Source organism: Peromyscus eremicus, chromosome 19 (assembly GCF_949786415.1).
Source record: "Peromyscus eremicus chromosome 19, PerEre_H2_v1, whole genome shotgun sequence".
In the NCBI taxonomy this organism is placed as follows: Eukaryota; Metazoa; Chordata; class Mammalia; order Rodentia; family Cricetidae; genus Peromyscus; species Peromyscus eremicus.
In genome coordinates, this window is record NC_081435.1 from 60,452,207 (window position 1) to 60,473,795 (window position 21,589).

The following is a 21,589-nucleotide window of genomic DNA, read 5'->3' on the forward strand; positions in this document are numbered from 1 at the left end:
GCACTGGACTCACCCTTGGAGGCCAGGTGGCTGAAGAGGCCCTTGTCCTGTAAGTGCCAGGTTCAGTATTGGATGTAGTAGTGAAGGTACCATCCTGGCCCATGGGTGTTGAACTCTGAAACAAGTCAGCAGGGAGGAAGCATTGTCTTGTGGTGCCAATCTGAATTAAGACCAGAGAGGGCTGAAAATGGAGCATATCTTATTAAGATTTTAGATTTTATGTATTTATTATGCATAAAACTCTTCCTGTTTGGTCATACATACCTTTTTTTTCTTTTTTTTTCCATTCATTGAAAATAGATACTTTTTCTCATATAATATATCCTGATAATGATTCACCCTCCCTCTACTCCTCCAAATTCTTTTCCACTTCCCTCCCATCTGTATCCACTCTCTTTCTGTCTTCCTTAGAAAAGAAAAGCTGGTTTCCAAGGATAAACTATAAAAAAATAGAATAGAATAAGATACAAACTATCACATTTGAATTGAACAAGACAAACAGAAGGAAAAGAGCCCAAGAGAAGGTACAAGAATCTGAGACCAGTCATCTGTATACTCAGGAATCCATTTAAAAAAAAAAAAAAAAAAACCTAAATTGGAAGCCACAATACATATGCAGAGGACCTAGTGCAGACCAGTACAGGGCATGTGCTGGCTGCTTTACCCTCTGTGAGTCCTGTGAGTCTGTGAGTTCATTTTGATTTAGAAGCCCTTGTGTTCTTGATGTCCTCCATCCCCTCTGGCTCTTAAACTCATTCTGCTTTCCCTTTGCCCTGAGCCCTTAGTGGAGGGATTTGACAGAGACATCCCTGTCAAATGATGATGAGCGTTCCAAGGTCTCTCACTCTCTGCATACCGTCTCACTGTGGGTCTCTCTGTATTTGTTCCCATCTGCTGTAGGAGGAAGCTTCTCTGATGATGTGTGAGCAAGGCACTGATCTACCAGTATGGCAGAATGTCATTAGGAATTATTTTATTGCTATGTTCTTTTGGAAGAACAGTATTATTTGGTCTTATTTTAGGTCTCTGGGCTATTAATTCTCAGGTTCTTGGTCACCCAAGCAGTGTTGTGAATGGGTTCCACCATGTGGAGAGGGCCTCAAGTGTAATCAGATATCGGTTAATTACCTTTTTAATCATTCATGACAAAGCAGGTTCATCTTCTAAAGAATGGGTACCAATGAAATTAAACTCTGTTCTAAAATTCAGTACAGTTAGGAGGTCCAACCCATCCCCCAACAAGGGGCCTCAGAGGACGCCTTGAGACAAGCATGCTTAGATCTGAAATTGGAGTGGGGGTAACCCCACTTCCAGCGTCATCTTCTCAGTTGACTCAAACAGTTCATTGTAATCTACCAATATAATGCCCATTACCTACTGAAACTGCAGATTGATTTTAGCAGCATAGCCATTTTCCAATAATGAGTAAGCCTTCCTTTTACGATTTTGTCCAACATGGCTGCCGATCCCACTACAAACCTACACCCTAACCACCATAGACAATGGCTAAAATTGAAGGCTAAAAAACACAGGTACTTTAATTCTATCAATGAAAGAGTTAAATATCTGTAAATTGTTCAATGAATTCAGAAAACTTCCAGTTTGGAGGCCAAAGACTAGGACATGCTATCCTGTACCAGAGTCTATGCCCGATAATCAGCAAGGCAGCAAAAAAAAAAAAAAAAAAAAAAAAAAATGTTCTTTTATCCTATGCTAAAATATTCTCTTCTACACGAAGACACAAGGATGCTGAGAGTGTTTCAAGAGGACAGAGTCAGGACATTCCCAGAGTAAGGAGACATTGTCTGAGGCTGAACAACAACCGTGAGGTAAGTGTAAGTTAAAACCAATGGATAGTAGAGAGGAAGAAAGGGACATAAATATTTCCAAACAGAAGTGGCAGAAAGTGGTAACTAACTGGGCATGTGAAATACATGGATGGTAGGAAGTAAGATGACTGTGTTTCTGCTTTGGGTACCTGAGTCTATGGCTGCTTGGTTCACCTAAATTTGAACTTATCAAATTCTAGGACAAGATAGGAAGTAGAAAGTAAAAAAAAAAAAAAAAAAAAACTAAGCTATTCTTTTAAATCTGGGAACCTTTGCCACTCTGCTTTCTGCCATCTACCCCAGTCTGTGATCTCTGAAAGATTACCAGCAACTTATGTGCAAGCCATCAGAAGCTTTATAGCAGAAAACAACTCTCTTCCTCCCAGGTAAAATACGCTTTAATTCCATTTGCCTAAATGCCACCAAAGGAAAGAAGCCATTTAATTATTTGTTTTTTAAAACGTGTTTTTTATTACCTTTGCAAAGGTTTACAAGGAATACATCTAATGCTTAATTGCTTGTAGCTAGGGAATACAATTATTCTTCTGGAATCTACCAAATATTTATTGTGACTGCCTGAGCTGGGTTTCAGGTTCATACCATGAAGATTGAAACTAATTGAGCCCAAACCCCCAAAGCTATTAACTGATGCAGAGTCGCACTGAAAAGCAGGGGCTATATCAAGCCTGTGACACAGAGGGGGTGCTAATGCATTTTTCTGTGCTGCTAGAAGAAAACTGATTGACAGAATGCATTCTTTATCACATAATTATCTATTTCTGTGTTGACCCATCTGGTCCCCTAAGCAGTGTGCTAATGCCATCATAATATAATCAGACTAAATTGGTCTTCTGATGATCAATGGTTAATATAGTTTCAGATAAATTATTCTTATACTGTGCTGCTATTCGTCTGAAAACTCTAAACAGACAATAGATATTAACATTACTTTCTCAATATTTGCATACATGCATAAGAAATCATAAATCTTTCTGTCTTTTGATAGCATTTTTCACTCAGAATTACTCATACCCATAAGCTCCTGTGTAACTCCTCAGCTATCCCTAATATTTATGATAAATATAAAATTATCCCTGTTCTTCCTCACCTGTTCTCTACCTAAAACCAAGCAGCTGCTCTCATTATTAGAATGAAAATATTAACAAGATGCAATTAACTAAGGAATTCTCAAAGAAGTTAATAGTCATGCTTCTTAAATCAAGAAAGGGGGAAGATCAAAGAAAACCTTCCAGAATTTAGCAGAAAGGGGCTGTTGGCTGCAACAAAAGGAAACTCTCCTCTAAGGAAACTTCTTCTAGATTGTTCTCCATAGTCATTCTCTATCTCTAGATTCAGAATTCCACATTTCACCTGGCCTTATCCTATAGACAATTCACGATGTCTGCTCTTCCCAGCGCCCACATCTGCCAAATCACTTTCCTACATAAACTTCTTTTATGGTTCCTCAATACCTGTGATTTAAAGTTGGCTTCATAGGAAGACCGGAGCCTTCTATTTGTGTCCCCATCTGCAGTTTTTATCAGTACACCTTGCACACGTTCAAAAATTCTACCCAACCTAAAACATTCTCTAGACTCCACCTTGCCTGAGTCTTCAACATGATCCAGTCCTCCAGTTCCTGGGAAATAGTTTGACATTATCAAAAAAAAAAGTTAAATGCATACATACCTGGTGGTTTAAAAATTTTATACATAGAACTGTAACCAAGAATAATACATATGTGGCAAAAGGTATACACAAGAAATATTCATAACACTTTCATGAGAACCAAAGACTAGAGTGAGTAAACACTAGAGTGTGTTTGAATCCAATAGAATTCTAGAGAACAATGAAACAGTTAAAAGCTAAAACACACAACAAAATGCCCACTCTTAAAATGTGGAATGAGATGATTTAATAAAAAGAATACATGTGGTATAATTTCCTTTACATAAAATTAAAGCAAAACTAACTTGTGCTGTTGAATGTCAGAAGGGTTATGACTTTTAGGGAAGGAAAGGAAGTGACTAGGGAGAGCCAAAATGGGGGGCCCTTGGATATTCGGTAAGTTTCGACATTGGATATGAAGAGTAATGGGATTTTTTTTTTTTTTTTTTTGGAGGTCAAGGCTACGTATTATCTTTTCCATAACTCCCAGGTGATCTCTTGCATCCAGAAACAATTCTTTCTGCAGGTTCCCCATGGACCCGATGCCTCTAAACCTATTTTGTTCTTACTTTGGCTCTGCTCCCCCAGTCTTTTCATCACAAGTCTTTGAATTTTAGGTATAATTATAACTCATCTAGCATAGGTTAAATAGTTCAAAAAAATCTATGATTAAACAAATTGAAAAGTTGGGGATAATGAGAGGAAAAGCATGGCCTCTCCACTGCTGGAACTACTGAAATCTGAGTTAGGTTCATTCCTCAGCCCTGCAGTGATCCATAAGCAAATGTCCCTCTCACTTCTTACCCGGTTATGTACTATTTCGGCTTCTATTGTTGCCATCTTGTGAAACATGATGCAATATGCTGTGTGTTTCCAAATATTTTGAAGCAAAAACAAAACCACCTAGCAAATCAATCATGTTGCTACTTGCTGTGGTCATGCCTCCAAAATGTCTCAGGGGCATAGTTCACAAAATGGTGCCACTGTGCCAGTTCCTGGAACTTGACAGTGATGTTGAGTCCTCAAACTGAGTTTTTCCAGGGTCAGGAAGCAGCACTGTCAAGGTCATCTATACTTAGCAGACTTGGACCTGCAGGAAATGCTTGTGTGCTTCTGCAGGGAAAATCCATCTTGCTGCCTTTTGCAGACTGACGTGACTATGGTTCCAGCTTCCCAGGGGCATTTGTAAATTGTCTCGGAGCCATTTAAATGTGACTCTTTCCCAGTGCAAACAGCTCTCCTGAGGCTGAGAATTTTATAAAGTTGTTGAGCAGTACTAGAGGTTGCAGTCATAGCTCTCTGAGCTCAGGTCTGTCATCTCGTTGCCTGCCCCCACCCTCCCCAACACAGACGGGAGCTTCCTGAGGAAAAACTGTCATTCCCCATAGCAATTTTCCCATTGTACATAGTTGCCTCTTGACCTATTTCATAAAATATGGAACAGAGTAGCATCATTCTTGTTCCCCTGGCTCAGTTTTTCAAAGTAGGTGGAATGGACAATTTTTCATATGAACCAGAAAGATGCTTTCTGCTTTTACAAGCCCAAGTTAGATATTTTCTTGACTGAACTCCAGCAATTAAAGAAAAAAAGACGACTTTCAAAGTTGCTTGTAGCCACTATCCCCAAAAGTCTAGGAACATGTGTCTGGTAAGTAAGAGCTGACCTTCAGGCCATGTAATCAACCCTTTAGAAATGTCCACACAGACTTTCAACAATATTATTTTATCACCCTACTACTGTGTCCATAAGTCCTCACAAGCTCTTACTGCCTATCGTTTTCTTGGCAGATGCAGAAACAATCTCAATGTTTCTTAATATCTGCTCCTTAGGAATACTGTAGTTTGAATCCATTCAGTTTACATTAATCAACCCATGCACACATTATTTTTTATCTACCTTTTGAATATAGCCCCTTAGTTGTAGTATTATTTCCAGGACATTTCATCACAGCAGTTTACTCAGATTGTTTGTTATTATCTTTTTTTTTTCCATTTTGTTTGTATTAACAGACCAAAAATGAGTCTTCCTTCAGACAGTAAAACTGAAGGGCTTTTCAATTCTGTTAAGCTGTTAAAACAAACCAAACCCCAAATTTCAATAGGTCAATGTAACAAGAACACACTCCATACTTACATCCCTGTATCTCTATGATTCTTATAAAAAGTGATGTAGACATAGGCCCCTTTGGTGCTGGGAAGTACCATCTTCAGGTCTTTAAGGCCTCTCACCCAATTAGTGGGAACAGGACAGAAAACATTGAAGACACAATGCCTTTACAATAATCATCCTGTTGTATCCTTCTATAGATACCTCCCAGTAATGGCACAAGGTAATGAGAAGCTAAACATGAAGCTTCAGTGGACAATTAGTCAATTCTATCATAGTGCCATGACTCCAGTGCTCAAAAGTAGCCTTCAGCCCTTTAGTGAGTAATAACATTCTCTACTTACAACTTCATTCACAATTTAGTAAAAACACATTGTGATATATATATATATATGCCATAGTACTAGGCCCCAAAAATATAAACATTTGATCCTTTCTCACAGTGTCTTGAATTTTCTCATTAAGTAAAACAAAGAAATCTGTTCAAGAAAAGAATTTCATGAGCATTAGTATCTCATATTCTTAGTAAGTAAAGAACTTATATATAATTATTAAATATATAAGTGATTAAAATGCTGAGAAAGAATTATTGGGGAATATGGTAGGAAAACAGGATTTAGTTGGGAGGGAATATTGAATACTGGGTAGAGAGATTTTATATGAAATTAATCTTAGATGGTTGACTCCTTGAATTGGCTCCTCTTCAAAAATAATTTTTAATGTCTAGGCACCCACTTTAAAAAGTTTTTCACTCTGGATTCACATGAATAGCCTTTTTTAGAAATCGCTTTTTCCAACAAATTCACATATTCATTCAACTTACAGCTTAGGCATGTATGTTTTTAGAAAATTCATGTCCAATTTAAAATTATTTTATTTAATATTAAAACAAAGTGTTAATTGTTATTTTAGGGGTTATTGTAATTTCAGTGTGTAATTGATGAGATGGAGAACAGAATAGCCTTTGCAAAGGGTCAGGATATGGGAGGGGGTCTTAACTACAAAAGAAAAACATGACAAAATTTGACAAGAGGGAGGAGTATTTGGGGATATTGATGGGGGAATATACAGCTTTACCTAGTTGTCACAATTCATAAAAAATGATCCCAAAAAGAGAGTGAATTTTAAAAGCATATATGAATTTTAATAGACATCATTAATTCCCAACCCCTTTTCCTTTGAAGCTATTCCTTTTCCTTCTGAAACTCTAAATCTTATATTTTCAAGGAATTCTTTTTTTTTTTTAAATAGAACAACTTTCTTTTGGAAAATTGTCTTCAGTAATGTTATCAGAATGTTCCACAAATCACTTCTCTATATCAATTAGATTGAGCCACTAAAAATTTAAAAGTAAATATTTTATGTTGCCTAGTTGAAATGTTTACTTTCTTCCTATATAGTAGACTAGCATTTAAAAAAAAGTATAAATTAAACAAATGACATAGAAAATGATAGCCTGCCACAAAAGGGGAAATTGGCTTAGACATTATTTTAGTGTGTTATCATCCACAGATTACCATTTTAAACATTATTTAAGTAATAACTATTAGATCCAGTACAGTAGATACTTCTCTGCAAGACTTTAATTTTTAAATATGTTTCACCTCTTCTCATATTCTGTATGTATCACAAGTTTTGTAACCAAATTAAAGTTCCTTTGTCTGAGGTGTTGCAATTGATGTGTGTGTTGGTCAACTTTTCATCATTATGAAAGATTAATTCAAATATTTACAAGAGGAAGCATTTATTTTGATTAATATTTTCAAGAGGTTTCATTTTATAGTCTCTGGGCCTGCAATGGGACCGAATGTATGAGTGAGAACAGATGGTTGTAACCTAAAGCTGCTTGACTCATGGTAGCCAGAATGCAAAACAGAGACTTGGAGAAGAGAAAAGAGACCAGAAGCAAACATGTTCCAGGGATTTACTTCTCTACACTGGGCCACATCTCCTAAGAGTTCATTCAGCTGTGAAGTTACCAGTGGGTTAATCCATGGAAGTGGGCAGCATCTTCATGATCCAACCACTTCTCAAGATGCAACTCTTAACACACCTGTACTGAAGTTCAAGAAATGAATCTTTAGAAAATATTCTGTATTCAAACCATGAGAAACTGTGAACAAACACTTTGCAGAGCTGATGCCATAAAACTAATCAATGCTAGCAGCCACATCACTAAGTGATCACTCTGTAATCAAAGTATTACCTGCCTGGCTTGCAAATGTTCATTGCCTAAGTCTATTATTCCAAGTCCTTTAAAAGGCTTTACAGTACCTGACTAGAGGCATAGGCTCAGGTCTGGCAAACTTTGCTTCAGTTACACAAATAGTGACAGCCAATTAGTAAGTATTCCACTTACCACAGTCTAAGTTGCCAGCCCTACAGATCATCATGACAGGAGGAATTACTGAGTAAATGAAGTGATTCAAGATGGTCTGTAGAAAGACTCTAGCCACAAAAGAATCTCCTCTGATCTACTGTTTGACATGGATAATTCAGTATGTTCATTCCATCTTTCTGCTGAACTTGTTTGTGACTTCTGTGATGTATGTAATCCTATAGACAGCAAAGGCATCATCGGAGAGGGTACCCTGTCTCTGATGGTGGGTGGAAGGCAGAGAAGAATTTCCAATAACTCTTAGCTGAATGAGCAAATACATGGGAACAGAGAGGAAAAGCATTTAGACATTGACATCTGCGATGAAATCAACAGAAGGGATTATGGAAAAAAAGGAGGAGGAGCTATATTTTGAAACAAAATAGGAAGAAAATGGATGGTAATGCATTTAGCATATTCTGTGGTTTATCATTGATTTACCAAGGCACTGTATAACCGTATAAACAAGGAGCATTAAACAGACTAATCAGGATATATTTAGGTATTTAGAAATATATATATGTATATATATATATATATATTTATTCATATGTATATATGTATGTAACAATGAAAGAGAGCTAGGAGGGTATATGGGTTTGGAGAGAGGAAACAGATGGGATAAATGATGTCATTGTATCATAGCCTCAACAAATAATAATTAGAAATAATCAAAAAATAATAATCTTGATTCAACAGGAAATAATTATATAATCTTTAATTTAGACACTTTTTCATTAAATGCATTTTTGTTTTCAAATCAGAAACTCAGAGATGGAAAAAATATAATTCTTAACTAAGTATAATATTGGAACAGTCAGGTATTCATGACACTTGAAAATCTAATCTAATTGACCATTCTGTGTTGAACATTCACTGAATGCTTACCATGCTGAAGTGTATTTTAAAATAGCTACTTACTTTTCCTCTTCTTCCATAAAAAAGTCTCTGTGTACTATGGTTTCCACACACATGACTCCACAAGAAAGGCCCCTTGTTATGCTTCATCATCAATATCACCTAGACTGGATTGGAATCACCATGGAAACACACTTCTGAGTGTATCTCTAAAAATGATTTCAGAGAGAAATTTGACAGAATACAGAAACCTCACCCTGGATGTGGGCTGTATCATTGGGGAGGTGGAATCTCAGGCTGGATAAAAAGGCAGAAATGGTATGGAAAATTGGCCCTGTAGGTAAAGGTACTTGATACCAAGCCTGATGACCTGATTCAATCCCCAGAACCCATGTGGTAGAAGAATATCCGCTGTTACAAGTTGTCTTCTTACCTCCACAAACATTCTGTGATATTCATGCCCCCCACAGACACAACTAAATATAATTTTTAAAATTTAAGGCAAAACATTGTAGCATCAGAATTCATGTCTCTCTCTCTCTCTCTCTCTCTCTGCTTCCTTATTTTTGACACATTGTAACCAGTCACCTCACTTTTTTTGCATCTTCTCCACCATGGTGGGCTGTACTCTTTAAATCAAAATAAAATTTTCCTTTCTCAAGTTTCTCCTTGCCAGGTGTTTGCTCACGGAAACAAGAAGATTGATACATTCCCTAAGGTGTGTTTTCCCCAAAGAAACCTGGAAACTCAAGCAATGAATATTGTTTTCTTCACTCAGCTCCCCTACCAATAGCAGCTATGTGTCCTCTCCTTCCAGTTACCCTCTCCAGGCCCATCGATCTGTTACATTTCTAGCATGAACTTTAGAAGGGAGGATAGTATAATATTGGTTTGTCACCTGCTGCCTTCCAGATACATTACATTGAATTATAAATCCCTAAACCTTTTTTTCCATAAGTTTATACACTTTGATGAATATAATGTAGTCTGAGCAGAAATATTAATCATGCTAAGGTTAAATTTTATAACAATGATGTTAGTTTACATAAACCAGAGATATAACAGATTTCTTTTCATGTTGTGAATAGCAAAGTTTGCTGAACCTAGAGATTTGTACAGTATGAGTAAGAATGGGAATAAAATGTTGAGAATGAGCAGAACCAGGAAGAGGGAAAAGCATTGGCTGGCTATAGAGCTGCCTGTTCCCTGGGAATAGCAGACAATGTACATCATATTCCAAAATGATATTAGTTCCAAGCATCCCTAATGTTAATGAGAGTCCCATCTGCAAGACAGGAAAAATGCCAGGAGACACCAGGCGAAGGCAATATACCAGTCATATGGGTGGCAGCCTCAGAGTTTTGGGTGGTCCATTTAATTTGGAACAAGACCCTTGTCAATGACTGGAACTAAAGGAGACAGCACCCAGCTGCCAAATTACAGGGAATGTCAAGTGCTAGGCATGTTGACAAGACTCTAGTCAATTGGGCTGGGGTTCAAGGCAAGCCTCCAGATCCAGTAGGGAAACCAAGCACTAGGTTGAAATGAGATGAAACCCATCATAGAGACCGCCTTATCAAACTTCAAACAGCAGGCTAAGACTGGGTGGACAGACAGCTGCTCACCACAGGGGAGCCAGGCTCAGTCACAGGGCTAATTCCAGACTTCACTGATACCTCTTCAGATCTCACATGTGACTTGATCAAAACTGGTACAAGGTGTCACAGAACAGATGCTACAGTCTAAATATACAGCATTGTAGCTGGGTAGAACTACAGAAAGAAAGGAGCCCTTAATTTATTAAAGGTTCAATTTTATCTCAGTTGCTAAATTTAAGCCTTGTTAAAGTCCTTGGGATTTTGAATTGACCAGTTATCTACATTTCTGGCCTGTGGACTTAATTATGAAACTGCCGGAGTTACCCTTGCTCTGTTCTCAGTGAATGTAAACTAAATAAAAGGTTCAGATCAGTTATTCAAATGCTCCGTTTTCATGGTGAGTGAGTTGCAGTGTCCGAACTGTGAGTTCCTTTCTGGGGGATCATAATGAGCCAGTGGCCATACTTGACATTTTTGTGGTGACAGTGGCAGGCAAGGTTCCCCCTATCCCAATCCTCACCTTCGCTGAACAAGCTACTGAGACGCTGCATTTCAGTCACCAGGGTTCGTACCTTCGGAACTCTTCTAGGATCTTACCTGAAAAGCTATTCCTGAAAGTAGAACACACATTAATATGTATGCTACTGAATCATCACAGCTCTCTCCTCCTAATGAGAGACCTGGCGACGGGAGATAATAGGCCTGGAGACAGTGAGGAATCAGTGGTGAAAGGGAGTAAAAGATGTGGAGTAACACAGAAGGTGCTAGAATTTACCTTAAAAAGTGGTGCCGCTCTGAAGTGTTGATTCAAACCAAAAGGAGCAAGGGAATGAGGGCAAACTTGGGCTGTCTTATGGTGCTACTTTAAACACAGCCACCACACCTTGGCATTTGGTAGGAATTTTAAACGAAGGCTGCAAATGCATCGGATTATGCTTGGGCTTTCACTGATTCGAGTTCTCAACCAGTCTTCAAATATCAGCCTCAAATTAAAGCCACAGAATAAGGGCTGGAAGGAGGCTCAGTACTTAAAACACTGGCTGTTCTTACAAAGGACATGAGTTCAATTCCCTGCATGCACATGGCAACTCAGAGCACTGTGTAACTCTGCTTCCAGAAGATCCACACCCCATTTCTGGCCTCTGTGGGCACTGCATGCATATGGTACACAGACATACAGGAAGACAAAATACAGGGACACAGAAAAAATTAAAATAAAATGAAAAGAACTTTAAACAATATTGCTTGTTCCTCACTTGCAAGTATTTTTATTTTTTTTAAATTTATTTTACATGCCAACCAGCTTCCCCTCCCTCCTCTCCTTCTGTTCCCTCCTCCCACCTCCTTTCTACCTTACACTCCCCCCCCAACTGCTGCAACTCCTCAGAAAGGGGCAGGCCTCCCATTGGTGTCAACAACACATGGCATATCAAGTTGAGGCAGGAATAAGCTCCTCCCCGCTGCATCAAGGCTTAATGAGGCATCTTACCATAGGAAATAAGTTACAAAAAGCCAGCTCATGTGCCAGGGACAGATCCTGGTCCCATTGCTAGGAGCCCCACAAACAGACCAAGCTACACAACTGTCACCCATGTGCAGAGAGCCTAGGTCGGTCCATGCCCTGCTCCTCTCCTTCCTCCTATCTCTCTTCTTTTATTGCACAAACTATTGTCACTACCCCCACACTGCCTCTTGGTCCGCAGTGTGGAGCTGAAGAAGAGAACACTCTTCTGTCTTCCCTCTGCTCCAGTGTCCTCCAGGAGCACCCCATTATGTCGAATAAATTATTAGGGACGTGATTCTTTTGGTGAGAACTTTATTTTTCATCCTTTTATCTCCCGTTTATTGAAAATAGATTTTTCTCTCACTTACTATATTTTGGTCGAGAGTGTCCCTCCCTCTACTTCCTGCAGCTCCTCCCCACCTCTCCTTCCATCTAGATCCACACCCCTTCTGTCTGGATTCTGTCTGGATTAAACAGGCTTTCTAAGGGATAATAATAAAACTGAGTTAAAAAATAAAATAAAAAACGAAACTAATGTATTGGGCAAGGACAAAACTAACGAACAGAAGGAAAAGTGTCCAAGAAAAGGCACAAGAAACAGCTATAGACACAGACTCAACAATTTGCACACTCAGGAATTTCATAAAAACACTAAACTAAAAGCCATAATATATATGCTAATGACCTGTGGGACACACTTACAATCTGTATGTGTATATACATATATACATATATATATTATTCATTCATAATATATATATATATATATATATATATATTAAAATCACTGACTGACATGAGATTAAGAAACAAGGAGCCTCCAAAGAACCCCCTGAGTTTGTTTTCTGTTGGCCATCTGCTGCTGGACATATAGCCTATCCTTAAGAGTAGTTTGTTTCTCCAGAGAGACTTCATTGGAAAAAATTAAATATTCATTAGCAAGTAAGTGCTCATCAATTGGAGATAGCTTCTGGGTTAGGGAAGGGGGCATGTGTTCACTTCTCCTCTCAGTTCTAGGACCCATCAGGTGAAGACCTGTGCAGGCCCTGTGCATGCTGCCTGCATATCTGTGAGTTCATATGTGCCCATTCTATTACTTTAGAGAGCTTTGTTTTCTTGGTGCTCTTCATTTCCTCTGGCTCTTACATTCTTTCCATCTCCTCTTCCTCAGGATTCCCTGAGCCTGGGGGGAGGGATTTGGTGGAAATATACCATTCAAGGCTAAGTGTTCCAAGGTTTCTCACTTTCTGCTTATTGTCTAGCTGTGGGTCTCTGTGTTTGTTCTTATATGTTGCAAGAGGAAGCTGCTCTGATGATGGCGGAGCAAGGCACTAATCTGTATAGCAGAATATCATTAGGATTCATTGTACTGCTCAGTTCTTTAGTAGAGCAATAAGTAGTACTTGGTTTTACCATAAGTCCCTGGGTTATCTAGTTTCAGGCCCTTGATCACCCAAGCAGTATTGGTGATGGATTCCATCTGGTGAAGTAGGCCTTAAGTCAAATCAGATGTTGGTTGATTGCTCCCACAAGCTCTGTGCTACCATTGCACTAGCATATCTTTCAGGTAGGACACCATTGTAGGTCAAAGGGCTTGTGGTTGGGTTGACAACTCATGCTGGTAAGGATGAGGAATAAGGGGAACACTCATACATTGTTGATGGGAGTGCAAACTTATACAGCCACTATGGAAGTCAGTGTGGCAGTTCCTGGGGAAGTTGGGAAATTATCTACCTCAAGATATAGCTATACCACTCTTTGGCATATACCCAAAGGATGCTTCATCCTACCACAGAGACATTTATTTGCTCAGACATGCTAATTGCTACTCTATTCACAATAGCCAGAAATTGGAAACATCCTAAATGTCCATCAATAGATAAATGCATAAGAAAATGTGCTACATTTACAGAATGGAATATTACTCAGCTTTTAAAAAATGAAATCATGAAGTACACAGGCAAATGGATGGAACTAGAAAAAGAATCATCCTGAGTTAACTCAGACCTAGAAAGACAAATACGGTATGTATTCTTTTATATATGGATATCAGATGTTAAGTCAATGATAACCAACCTAACAATCTATAGACCCACAGAGGTTACATATAGATTAAAGGATTAAGGGATGGAAGTTAGATCTTCCTAGGAAATTGGGAAATTAAAGGGAAATTGGACAGATAGTCATGGATGAGTGGTGGGACTTAAACAGTAGGATCAAGTGGGGAAGCCAGGGAAGAGGAGTATAAGGGAGGGATTATGGGAAGAGACAGCTACAACTAACGGTCATTTGATGGGTACTATGGAATCCTAATACAATAGAAAATCCTAAAATTTATACATATATGAAGGCAATCAAAATAAAACCACCAAATAATGGAGGAAAGAGCCCCAGCTGGACATCTCTTGTCACCAAATGAAGCTTTCAGTACCAGGTTTGGGTTACATCTAATCGAATTGTTGGCCGAAGGGGTCTCATGGAAATTTCCAAATAATCCAGGCTGTAGCCAAGACTGTATATAGGTTTCTATCCAAAAACCAATGGCAAGGCTCTATTGTTGAAGAAGAATTCTACACAAATCATTGAACATGGAGAAGTCAAGCTGGTGCCCACAATAAACCTTCACCTTTAAATGCCAGTGTCTTTGGTATAGGAAGGTACTCTGCATGCTACCAGTTCTTTGGTCACTACTGACTCCTCTAGCCTTTTCTTGCATTTTTTTAAGTGCCTCACAGTTTTCAGTGTGGCAATTCCACACTTCCTGTACTTTTTACCCATAGAATGTTAAGTCTTATGTTCTGAAATTTATCAGAGCATCTAAACAGCAGCTAAGGACTACAAGACAATAAAGAATTCAGGAAAATCATAGCAGAATAGGCCAGTTTCTAGGTTCAAGTTTATGTGTAACTTCTCTTCTTGATTAAAGATTGGTTTGACTGGAAGTAAATAAATATTCAGAGGCAATAGTTTCTTAGGGATTATTAAGCATTGCTGCACATCCACAGAATACTTAGTGAAACAGGTACATGATACGTTTGTATCATTATCAACACATAATTGTATTCCATATTTGACATCTTTAAATACTCTTAAACACTATAAGAAAAAAATGAAAAATAAATTATATATTCTAACAATCCTGTGTCGTTTTTTTACTAAATCTCAATCATTCAATTTTACCAATAAAGACTCAGGAACCAGACGCCAGGGTGAAAGCCTGCTAGCTCAGAGAGGCAGAGAAAGCACCAAGCTGACCTTCCTCCTCAACTGACATCCCAGAAAAGCTCCCTCTCTCCTCTGCCATCTCAAACAAGATTCCTCCAACTCAATGTCCCTCCCTTCTATTTCCTGTGGGTATCTCTCTCCTGTCCTCCTGACTCCCTTTTACTTTCTATGGCTTTTTCTTGTTCACTTCCTGTCAACTGGTTGCTTGCTCCCCCTCTTGACCTATGGTTGACTGTATTTAATCCTGTTTACAATAAGCAGAAAGGTCTTGGATTAAAAGTGTGTGTTAGGGCTGAGCCACACTACAACTAGAAATGTTCTCTTTTTTCAAGTAAACAATACAATCTTGCAATCTTGGGGTTCATGGTGTGATCAAATATCCTGCAACAACCATCTCTAGATTAATTGAGTGGTCCTCAATAATATTAAAAAAGACTAACTCGGGAGCAGGAGTTTAGGAGGAGGACCCTCTCAAAGGACCAAGTGAAAGGCTCTCTCTGGAGGATCCTTACAAGGATTACCCTGGCTCCCTGAATCTTCAATATTTTTCAAGATGCTTTTGTTTTAGAGTGACTGAGTAAATATTTCCACCCTGTAATCAGGTATATTTACTAAGTTCATGATGTGCAAAATAAGAAGAGCCTTTTGTATTCATTTATAAGAATGGGCCTGGGATCCCCTCATTTTAAAAAAATCTTTGAGGTAACTGAGGCTACCAAGATAAGAACTACTATTTGGGAACCATCCTTCATGACACATCATAATTTACTTTACAATCTGCATCTTATTTTCTGTTAATGGATTTGGAAAACGTGAAGTTCTGGTAAAGCAAAAAGGAGTTATACTAATAATCATGATTATGATATAGCTTTTGTAGCCTTTGGGCTGAAGCTGATGAGGAGGCTGCAGTCACCTGAACCAACCGTCCCATTGTTTTTCACCACAGACTATTAGACTCTGAACTACTTTGTGTAAGCACAGCCTTTCCAGGCAAGAATAAACCCATGTTGTTACAAGGATGTCTTAGGAGACACAGATCTTCACAGAAAACTGCCAGCTTTCTTGGCACCTTAATTAACTATCTTCAGTTCTTAGGGAGCATTTCTCTATAAAAATATCAAAGCAGCAGAAACATCGGTTCACAGTTTCTTCACAGATGTTGTTGGCATTGCCAGTCAGTGGACCAGTGTACAGTCCTCTAAGCTGGGAAGGTCAAAGCGAAGTCATAGCTGGAACCTTTGCATGCCCACACTGACCAACCTGTCTTGCACCTTTCCTTATAGTATATATTCTTGGTATCACTTACTTCATCAACTAGTATGGCATTATTCATTCAACCTTCATAGAAAGCAATTTTGTAATAATTTATATCTATCAAGAAGTTTAAAATGATTCATAAATTTGAGTAGGCAGTTCTATTTTTAAGTATCTATCATAAGGAAATAATCAGGATTTTTAATGAGCAAAGGACAATTATTACCACAATCATTTATATAACCTCTGATTATATAAAAGGATATGTAATGTTTATGTAAAAGGATATTTATTGCAACTTTATTTATAATACTCCTGAATTTAGAAACACCTTAAATATTCAAGTACTGGTGAGTTGTTATATAAAGTCTTAACAGAAACTGGGGAAGTGAAGGCATTAAAATGTATGCTTTTGATTTATGAAGTAGAAGGGGGAAATAGTCACAGTAAAATTTAAGGCATATAAACTTTGTTTGTAAAAAATTATTTGTAAGGGCTGGAGGGATGGCTCTTTAGTTAAAAGCACTCTTCCAAAGGACCCAGGTTCAATTCCCAGCACCCACATGGATGCTCACAGTTGTCTATAACTCTAGGGAACCTGACACCCTCACATAGACCTGACTTCAAGGAAAACACCAATGCACATAAAAATAAATAGGTAAATCATTTTAAATGATGTGTGTGTGTGTGTGTGTGTGTGTGTGTGTGTGTGTGTGTGTGTGTTTTATAAAGGACTTGAGGGAATATGTGCAAAACTGGATAGTCTGGGAGATAGAATTAGACTAATTTTATTTTCTCATTTTCTTTTTATCAAACTTTCTATAACATGCAACATTTAGTTTTAAATCAAAGTCATAGGTGAACACAATAAAAAAACAAAGGAAAAAACTGTCCCATGAATTAATCTACCCCTTTCCCCAATCTTATGCTTTCGTTACCTTAAAAATCCTCTTATAGTTACCTTATTAATGTTAAGAATTTTTTTTTTTTTTACTTTTTTTTTTTTTCCGAGACAGGGTTTCTCTGTGTAGCTTTGCACCTTTCCTGGAACTCACTTGGTAGCCCAGGCTGGCCTCGAACTCACAGAGATCCGCCTGGCTCTGCCTCCCGAGTGCTGGGATTAAAGGCGTGCGCCACCACCGCCCGGCTAAGAAATTTTTGTATCATACAAAATATTTATTGTCAATTGTAAACACTCTCTTTGCCTCATTGTTACAGGTGTCAGTTTAGATCTATTACATAATAAGCCTACTCATTCTCTGTAAAATGTATTTTCAATGAACATTATAAAATGTTTATACTACTATGACAGTTTTTATTTACTACAGAGTCAAGTAGGATGTCATCAATGTTTTCCTTCTTATTTAACTTTTTCTCTTACAACTGTAAGTTCCCTCCTTGTCATTTTTCTTTGTGTTTCCCTGCTTCCAGTGTCTTTTGTACAATAGTGACTTCAGCTTCCTAGCAGATGTTGTATCAAGGTTTTCTATCAGCCCGGCTTATGTGAGAAGTGTCATCCCCAGCAGCACTTTACCTCTCCTTCAGTCTGGAGACTGGTACCCAAGCTTGCCTGGCGCTGTCATCATGAGACAGTTGTACCAATCCTACATTGCTTACTTACTCTTTCCATGAAATAGTTTGTTTGTTGAAACACTTCTCTCAAATGACAGATTTAGGAGAGAGAAGTGGACCTGGATCTTCAAGACATCTTTATACTTTTATAATTAACTTGTTTGTTGAATTTATTATTAGTATTATTAGTATTATTATTATTATAGCTATTAGGTATAATATTTATTTCCCTAAGAGGATAATAAAAAATGACGCTCTTGTATTTGTATTAAATGTATTTCTTTAGCTATATTAAAGGTTATGTTTGACAACTCCAATAGGTAGGTCACTTTTGGCTCTGTTTCTATTGTCTATGTCTTCTCTTACAGCTGTTTTTGATATGCCTGATACTTACTGATTGAATTCTATTTGTGTATGGAAATTTAGAGAGGCTGTGAATATAGATGTCTTTCTCTCTGATAAATTCACTCTGTCTTTTGCAAGTAGAGAGGAAGTATATCATCTGAAATTAATTTTGCTTTTAGCTTGAGGCTGATTTGTACTTTATAATGTTTGGCCTACTTCAGAGTTTCCCCTTATTCCAAAAACTGCATCCATGAGGCAATCTGGCTAGTTTTCTTGGGCTCTTGGATTTTCTAAATTTTAAAGTTTTAAATCTTCCAGCATAAAAAAAAAAATGCTGAGAAGTCCATGCTAACTGGCTTCTTAGCTATTTAGTCACATCTACTAAACAAGAATATGTCACCCTGGATGCAAATGATAGACTTAAGTAGAATTTAAAATATGAGCTTTGTATAGGACTACCAGATAATGAGGAGTATATTCTAAATAGCGGAGGCAACATGAGCTAACTAAAGAGATCAACATGATAGTAGCGGTTTCCATGGATGGTAACTAAACAATCCAAATGGAAGTGTTTGTTTACAGGAATACCAGTAAAATAATTCTAGATGGATTAATTGACACCAGCCACTATATGGTTTTGAGATAGTAGAAGCATGTGTAAATTGTGTTTGGAAGGTAGTAGGAAATCATTAAGGTTCTAAATGTTTGTAAGAGACTGAGGAAGCACTATTTTGAAAAGATACTTTCAATAAAACTGAAAAAACTATTAGGCATTGAAAAGATGATTTTTAAGTACATGTGGGTGTGGTGTATGTGTGGGTATGCATTCTTGTATGGGTGTGCCTGCCTTTTAGCATGTGCGTGGGCCCACACATGTGCAGGGGTGTGTGTGTGTGTGTGTGTGTGTGTGTGTGTGTGTGTGTGTGTGTGTGTGTGTGTGTGTAGACCAGAGGTTAATACTGTATATAATCCTCAGTTGCTCTCTACTTTATCTACTGAAGCAAGGCCTTTTCCTGGACTCAGAACTCAGTACTTGGACTAATTTAGCTAGTTAACTTGCCTCAGGGATGCCTTGTAGCCCAGGGAATACAGGCAGACTGTCACACTCACCTACCATTTACATGATTGCTGGGGATCCAAACTCTGATCTTCCTACTTGTACAGCAAGCCCTTTACTCAATGAGCCATCTCCTCATCCCCACTCCCAGCACTACTCAGATGATTATTAAGGCAGTGAAAAAAAGATTAGAGTATTTTGGACCAGAGATAAAAGGCAAATGCATAGTTTGAGAAATGTTACATCATATAGAGTTAGATAAAATTCATAGAACCCAAAAAAAGTAATGCGCTGAAAGTTAAGGACAACAATTATTTCTTATGACTTTTCTACAAGAATGTGTCCACAGCCTAACATAAATGTCTTTAGCAGTTTATTTTTGTTTCTCTCATACTTACACCACTAACAAGTACTTCTATGAAGGTCCTACAAGAGAGTGTTAATAATGGAATTTCTTTATATGTTTTTTAATGAAAAGATACCAACCAGGTATTTCTATATGTGTTTAGTTTTTTTTAAAATCACCATATTTTTAATCGTTTTTTTCACATTTTTTTCTGAACTTATCAATGTCCATAGTACCGTATGTTACATCATAAGACACTAGAGCGGTGGAGTGGTGTCTAGTGTGCAGATACAAGCTACTGTATTTGTTAATAATTCTGGGTTCCTATACTGTTGACAGCATGGAAGCAGACATAATACAGCTGCTGGGGATCATGTGGATTTGAAGAGCTATTCCAGCCACAGCATGGTACAGCTGCCAGTCAAATGATGAGTTGCAATCAGATGTCTGATTAGGAATCCTTGTGAAGAGACAGTTGTTTTAATATGAAAATGTAGACCATGCTTTCTTCCCTCCTAGCAAACACTAAATTTATAAATAGCCATTTTAAAATGAAGGCACAGACATTGTTCTCATTATTAGTTCCAACTTCATTATTTTGTCATACTCAAAGGTATATCTAATCTGTCTAATAATGTCCAACACTTTTTTCTACCCAACAAGCAGAATGTATAGTTTATTCTCTTTCTAGCCACTCAGCAACTACATGTGGAATAACCAAATCATTTTTTATAAATTCTTTTTTCATTGGTTATGCCATCCTCTTTCCATTGAATCTAGGTGATAAAAGGATTTCTACGTTTGCTCAACATATGTTGTGCCTATCCCAGAGACATGCTTCTCTCACTAGCGGGGCCTTGGTGCTCATATATCGTCAGTACAGTACTTTGGGATGCAAGGTGCCCCATTACATACATTCAAGCTATTACTACTAATTGTTCAATTAATTTGCAATTCTAGATGGGTAAAAATAATGGGTTTGCCTTGTTTATGAAAATATCCCCTGAAGCAAAATTACACTGCAATATTTGCACACAGGCGGTCCACATGCATCCTCTGGTAATTGTCACTGGAGAAGGATGCCATATGCTAATGAATTGTCTGGATCACTGAGAGACAAACAGCCCTGCAAGACTTCTCTAAGACACATTTATATATCAAGCTAAAGATAGGCCCCGCTCATCCCAAGAACTGGAAAGCTCCGAGTGCTACATCATCATTTTCAGCTCATTTGAGTCATTAGCATTTTGCCATTATCATTTGTTTCCCTGTTACCACCTTCCCCAGGGTAATAGATGTGCTGTACCCTCAGGGTGCCTTATAAACACAGACTTTGGAGACTGTCTCCCACTCCAAGAAAATATTACAGGATTAAAAAATACAGACTACAGCTGTAATGCCACTAAAAATACCTGTGAAGGGATGTGAGTGTAAGCACTGAGGGCAGAATGGCTCCATGTTCTTGTGTGCTCTGCATCCTCAGTAGTGGCAGGGGTGTGGGAAAGAAGCTCCTGATTTACCATATCTTCAATGGGAATATCTTTCAGCATGGTCACACCGAAACCAAAATGTTGTACTAACCTAGTAACCGTGTGAAATCTTTGTATATCAGCTCATAACATAGTGAAATCAATTAAGCCATCTGAGATGACCAATGAGAACTAATTAGAGAAAAGATAAAAATTAATATAAGAAATGATCATTAGAACATTGTCCATGTTTTCATGAAACACTAGAATTGTCCAAAGCTGTCATCATTTGTCCTTCTGAAAACATCTAATGATGAAATTAGGTTTTCCCATTATTACAATGAGTTCTGATCCTATGGTAGACACTCTCCTAGGCACTC